We start from the raw sequence: 7,399 nt of genomic DNA on the forward strand, positions 1-7,399 counted from the left end.
TGTATTTCTCACCATTAGTAAGTTAAATAATAACAATACCTGTGACAAATGCATGCCCATTGCTAAAGACTAAGCAAGCTATACAATTTATGTATAGCTTTGGAGCTCTCAGTGGAACTTATAAATTATTTTTTTCAACAGTTCTTAGGTCTCCATATAGTTGAATCAAAGGCTAAATAGGTTTTCCTACTCTTAAGGTATACAGTGAAGAGAAAAAGACTAAGAAAAAAAAAGCTCTTTATAAAGTTATTTGGGGGTAGAATTAGAAGTAGGGAAAATCTTTTGAAATCTTTTGGAAAGATTTCAACAAAATTTTTAAAAAATTGAACTTGGAATTTATATGAAATGATAAAGTTCTGTTCTGCATTGTAGACCAACATGGATTATCCAGATGATATGAAAAAGCGTTTAAAGGTCTTGAAAGCACTAGTAGACTTGACTGTGAATCAGTTAGGATGGCAACAGGGCTGTGACAACTGTTAAAATGTTAAAAATATATTAATGTGGGATTCTAGTCAGTGGTTAAAAGCTATTGCCCTTTTTGCTTAGAGAAAATAAGGAAAAATATCTCTATCACCTTTTATCTTCCAGCTCTAGAATGAAATTTAATATAGTCCTATAAATAGTGTTAGATGTTTACATGTAAACATAAAAATAGGAATATTGTTTTAAAATAGGTTATCTCATAGTATGATAATCTCAAAGAGAATAGTCCAATAAGTTCAATTTTGGGACAACACAAACACACAAACAATATATAAATATAAACACCTGTAGTGTCATATTATCAACTGAAAGAGTCATCGTTATATTAAAATTAAACAGTGAAGAAATAAAAAGGACACACACATTTAGCTTATTTCTTTTCTTAAATTATATCATGTAATCGACAACCCTCTGATACCACCTCTCAACTGGATAACAGAAACAAACTTCAGTATATATTATGAATGCAAGATTTCACCACACATGTATGTACACAGCAGATATTGTAATTACAATGTACCAGGCCCTGGGAATATGACAAGTGATCAGTGATTCAAATAGAATCGAATATGTAAAAATGTATTACTAAGTTAAATATACATATGTAGTATGCACCAAACTAAAGGGTCACCTTCTACTTCATCTGTCTACTGAAGAGATAATTCGCTTTTGGGTTCCATTTAGTCAAGTCTCAGGACTGACAAGGAGAGCTAGGCATCCAAGTGGGCCATAGTTTGAAGAACATTCATTAGGTACTGAAGAGTAAATATTATTTGCACAGACTTCAGGCTCTGATGGAGGTAGATAAGACAAAAACTTCAATTAGATGGATGATAACTGAAGCTTAAGTGTCAGTGAGAAAGCTAATCTTCATTTAAAGGGAAAAATGAATCACCAGAATGTCTGCATATGTGGCAATAAAAGCTAATATATTACAACTGAACATAAAGGAATTCAACAGAAGTTAACACTTTTGTGCCATATCATACATTGGGTTTTCAATTATTCTTTTTTACAGAGAAGAATACAGTGACAAGACTCTCCTATTTGGACATGCTGCTGGAATGGTTCTTCCCACAATTAGGCCAGTCTCCACAACTAGATTCCCAGCAGGATGGGGCACTGCCTCACTTTCAACCACACAGCCGGAGGTTCTATGATGAATACCCGTCACAGTGCTAGATAGGGCGTTGTGTTCAAAACTGCCACTATGAGAGCAGCCACTCAAATCCCCAACTTTCATACCACACTATATCACTATATCTAGGAGAGATACGTAACAAGAAAACTAGAGTTGAAAAGAAACCACCTACCTACACCCTAAAGAACCGAAAGCATTCAACCTGGCTGTAGTTCGATCATCAGCTATGTGCTCCAAAAGGTCTAGATGAACTGGACCACGGGACTGTCACGTGTTGTGACACAGGAGGTGCCGACTGAGCACTTCAGAAATAACTATGGTTGCTTCTTCATGAACTGTACTAACTTGTCCAATCTAGTATAGGTGTGACTACTTGTTCATGTATAACATAAGTTGTACTTAATAATACATTTTTTATACGTTCAAACCTTTATGAACTGTCTTGTAAAGTCGGAATCCTGAATGATGTTGGGGGGAATTTTTTTTAATGCAATTTAAAACAGGATCTTCATTTCCATATTCAAAGAAAAGCTTGTAATAACAGAAAGCTTTGATAATAATGTTATGGTGATTTCACAAACAGAAAATACTGATCATTTAACAAAGGACAAGGACTATTTCTGATCCATAAACTTAAACAAATCATAGTGGATCAAATGAGAAATTGAATATCCTTGGACTCTCTATTCTATATTTGAGTGCTTTATATGTTAAAAAAATCAGTGATAGAAAATTTCCATAGATTACAAAAAAAAGGTCAACTAAATCGTAAACCCCTGATATGGAGGAAAAATCATTTGCGTGCTAGTCACACATTACACTATGTGCTTTCACAAACACTAACTCATTTAATTTTTACAAGCCTAAGAGGTATCGCCCTTACTTTGGAAATGACGGAAACCACAGTTCAGACATATTAAGTAATTAAAGACCATTTTCTCTACATTTTTAAAGTCTAGTTTAATGCTACCTTAAATTATTTATGACATATTGATTTCTGTAAATTCCATCGAGACAGACTCCAAATTATTATCTCTCTTAACACTGACTTGTCCCAGTATTTGCAAAAAAACCACATAATGAATAATGAATTAAAATATATATAGTACTACAGAACACAAGGAACTTGACACTGAAAGACCTGTGTCCGAAATCAGATTCTACCACTTACTAGCTAAGTGGCCTATAGCCTATAACCTCTAGGAAGAGAAATTTTCTCTTATGAGGATTACGCCAACTTCGCAGTGTTACTGTAAGGCAGGGTCAGTTTCTGTACCTCTGACCTACTGACTTTTTGGGCCAGGACATTCTTCTTGGCGGCGGGGCAGGGGGTGCTGTCTTGTTCACTGTAGGATATTTAGCAGCAAACCCCGGTCCCTATCTAGTAAATGACAGTAGTGCCCCTCCCCACCAGTAGTGACAACTAAAAGGTCTCCAGTCACTTCTCAAATGCCTCATGTGGAGCAGTTCGCCCTGGCTAAGAACCAACACTGAAGGGAAAAGTATTATTAAAATGAACTGAAAAAGAAATATGGTTTCCCTTTATTTCAGAGAATCCCCTGTAGATGAAAGAAAATAAAGATTCTCTGATATCTCTAATGAAAAAGCCTCTAATGACATTTTACTAAAAGCGACAATCAACAACACAAAATTCTAATAACCTTATGTGGTTTATTAAATAAAGATGGCCACAAATTCTTGATTATTCCTCCAAATGAGAAACAAGAGACAAATTCCTACACTGAATTCAGATGACTTTAGTGACTCCCTTCACCAAAAGAATGTGGCTGAAGTTATGTCTTGGAACTGGTGACGCCATGAGAAGCCTTGTACCTCATGCTCAGAAGTCCGACTAAGCCAAGACTGCCATTCCAGAATGACTACAAGCGTAGGCATGCAGGCTGGGTCTTCTCGGCCAGAGCTCCAGACCTATGAATGACGTTGCCTGGGACCCTTCAGGCCAACCTCCCTGCTGAGTACTATCCAATGACCTTTATTGGTGCCACGTGTAAGAGAACTGTCAAGACCTGCTCAAATTCCTGACCCTCCAAATTGAGAAATATAACAAAACAGGAGTTGTTTTAAGCTACTAAGGTTTGGTAGTTTGTTTTCATACACTTTGGATATATTTTATATGAATATACTTTTCAATTAAAGATTTCATGTGTTTTAAAAGAAATCTTTGTATAACTATATTGGCTCAAATGAAGTCATCCAATTCCTAGCAAGATGAAAAACCATCACAGGTTTCTGGTCCTTTCTTCCAAAAAAAAGCCTGGGGTGGGGGGTGTAAATCTGAATTCCAGGAACAATAACAGCAGGAGCAACTAAAAGAAACAAACAAAACTGATGAGGATAAAGGAAACTGTACTGAACTTGTCTGAGAAGAAACTGGTGACCTGCAGCCAAGAGCAAAGGGCAGCAGAGGAAGAGTTAAAAGACAGATTAGCTAAAAGCTTTTTAGATTCTACCCTTGCCTCTTCCTTCATTGCCTTTTCACCACAGAAATTAGCAGAACAGCCTAGACGTCATCAGTAGGACAAAAATCAGGACACAAAAGCCCTGGGGAGGATGCTCAGGAGAACAGGTAGAGGGACTAGCTGCCTGTTGGCATTCGCTCTTCCCAGCCCTTCCCCCTGCAAAAAAACCCCTAGAGTTGACAGTGAATTACAAGCTAAGAACCTACCTCTTAGATAAGTATTACTAATTTCTAAAAGTTTTTAAAAGACAAACCCTGATCAGAAATCACCTGATGTAGTAGCAGCCAACAAAAGAACTCAACAGCAACTCAGCCGTGCAAGGTGGCTATTGACCTGAGACTCAATCAAGCCCTTCCTCTCCTTAAACTCACCTGGGCTGACACAAATTAGGATCTGACTGTTGGCTATTCCCTTAGATTATTGAATTAAGGGACAATACCCACTCACCAGGGATCATTAGCTTACTAGCCAAAATAAAGAGATATCTGGAGCATAAAACTACTGTAAAAGAAAGAGAAGACACTAAACAATCTACACCATCTGAGGCAGAATTCCTGGGTTGGACTAAACAAGAATGTACACCTAGGGACCAAGGAGAGAGATCAGGACTATGAAGCCACAACAAGAAACCATGAGAATGAATCAGTGAAAATACTGAATATGAAAAATAGACATCTAGATAACAGGAGTTCCAAAAGGAGGGAAAAAAAGAAACATTTCAAAAACAATAATAATCTCTCCAGAATTAAAGATAGAAGTCAAGATTTAAGGGTTCAAAGAGCCAAATAAGAATAAAACTCATTCTAGAAAAATTAATACTGTGTAAATTGGTAATACTTTTAGAAAGTGTTCAAAATTTTCACAGATTATGTATTACTACCACTTTGGGAAATAGAGAATTAATCTTGAGTAACCCAGAGGAAAGTAAAATATCTACACGCACAAAAATATTTTACTGCAATACTTACAGTAGGAGGGAAAACCCACAGTCATAACCCAAATGGCTAATAATCAGGTAAAAGATGAAACGGCCATTGTCAGTATTGAAAAAAGAAGATATGTTCAACAAATCTTATTATTTAAGGGCATCTGAAGAGTCCAATAACCATGAGAAATTTACATTAAAACTACAATGAGCATTTAATTTTTAAAATTATTAAAATTTAAAACTTTTATAAATCTGACTAACTTGGTACCTTTACCTGGTTTTGAAAATGTCTAGACTTCACCAAGAATGGGCCAACAATAATCACATTTTAGATATAATTCAAAGATATATTAGCTTCCATAGTATTTACAGTATTTTTATACTAAAGGAGAATATAATGGAGCCACTCTTATTGAGTGAGCTGCTTATGACTGCTCTTAGACTTTTTAAATAATAAAATATGGTACGGAAAATTTCAACATTCATTCTGCCAAAGTAAGTACTGGTCTAATTTCTACTAAGCGCTTTACATTTTTATCAGTTTCATTAGCTCAGCTCCACATGAGACGGCTGCCTGCCTTGATTTCTGGAATGCTGCCCCAATTCTTCTCTCCCAGGCCTTGTTGCCAGGGTTGCAGCTGCACAACCAATTCTTATTAAAATGTAAGTCTTTGAAATAAAGGTCTATGGAAAGGGGTATAAAGGATTTCATTATCTTTCCTCCAGACTCACAGCGAGGATTCAAGCCCTGCCCTTCCCAAGCCACACTGCCACTTGCGCCCTTTTCCACTTAACGGTTTACCTTGGGAATCAGACAATATCAGTAACTTTAAAAACTGCTTCCCTTGATTTTTAAAGGCCGTATTTTATCATATGGGTGTAACTAGTTTCTAAGAGATGGGAAGTTGAGTTGTTTCTAATCTTTTACGACTACAAACATGCTGCAAAGAATAATTTTATATATTCATATATGTGGAATATGATGAAGTGAACCCAAACCCACAGGATTTATCTATATAGGATAAATTACAAAAAATGAAACTGATGATCAAAGAGTTTATACTTTAAATTTTGGGTAGGCATTTTAAATTTCGACAGATATTTTCCAAATTTCCTTCTAAGATAACATACCAACCGAAAGGAATGAGCTCAAAGTCCCGGTAAGTGACAAGGGCCCATTCTAACAATGGCATCAGTCTTGGCAGGCACATCCTATCCCTTGCCTCTTATCAGTCTCAATTTCTCTGCCCAGAAATTCACTCTTATTCTATAGCTTTTTACCTAAATAGCTTTACTCATATCAGCATCACAATCATGATTTTTAACCAAATTACCTCAGCTGGCCTAAGACAGTAATTGTTTCCTTTTGGGTGAGTATATCTCTAACTCTGGGAAAATAAAGAAATCAACATAGAAATGATGAAGTGAACCAGAACCTACAGTATTAATATTGTTGTGCTATTAAATATACTTGTAGTAACTTATGGTATTTTATGCTCTACTTATTAAAGTACCTGAAAGACAAGAAAATTTGATATGCTAAATTTGTAAGTTTAATTTATTGGACCTTTAAGGATTATTTAAGTTTTAGGAAGATTTATTTGCTTTACTAGTAAGCCTGCCTTGTTAGCTGCTTGAAATATTTGAGGAAATCAGAGAAATGTAACTACAACTTAGAATGTCTAAGAATGTAAGTAATTAGGCATGAAAGTGTTGAGGGTCAGTATTTAACAAATAACATTTACTCTTTTGTATCTGGCATTAAAACCCAATGACAATATAGACAGCACTAAACTTACTAATTAGTGAGTTTTTTGGGGTCAACCATTTTTAAAGAGAACTGCAGAAACAGAGAGATAACTATAGGTATATAGTCTTGGGTGGAAATTTTCTATATCTGCCTTAAGATCAACACAGTTCATTTAATTAATATCATTCTCTATAATTTAAGCATTTTTCAGTGAACATGTACAGCAGGTCCTTGAATAACATGGTTTACTGCAACATTGTTTTGTTATATCCTTAGAGAGAGAAAAAAAAAACTGATTCTAGGCCAGGGCCACTGTGAAGTTTGCACATCTCCCTGCGTCTCCATGGGTTTCTCCAAGGACTATGGTTTCCTCCCACATTCCAAAGATGGGCACATGAGGTGACCTGGCATGTATACATCATCCCAGTCTCGGGGGGGAGGCTGGTGGGGGCAGAGGGTGGAGAGAGAGAGAGGGTGGAAAATAAAGACCTTTCCAAACATACAAAAATTGGAGGAATTATCCACTACAAGGCCTGCATTACAGGAAATACTGAAAGAGGTCAGCTTACCTAAAATAAAATGACAAAAAAAAAAAAATAACAAAACCGGCAAAA

This window comes from Pteropus alecto, unplaced genomic scaffold (genome assembly GCF_000325575.1).
Source record: "Pteropus alecto unplaced genomic scaffold, ASM32557v1 scaffold78, whole genome shotgun sequence".
In the NCBI taxonomy this organism is placed as follows: domain Eukaryota; kingdom Metazoa; phylum Chordata; class Mammalia; order Chiroptera; family Pteropodidae; genus Pteropus; species Pteropus alecto.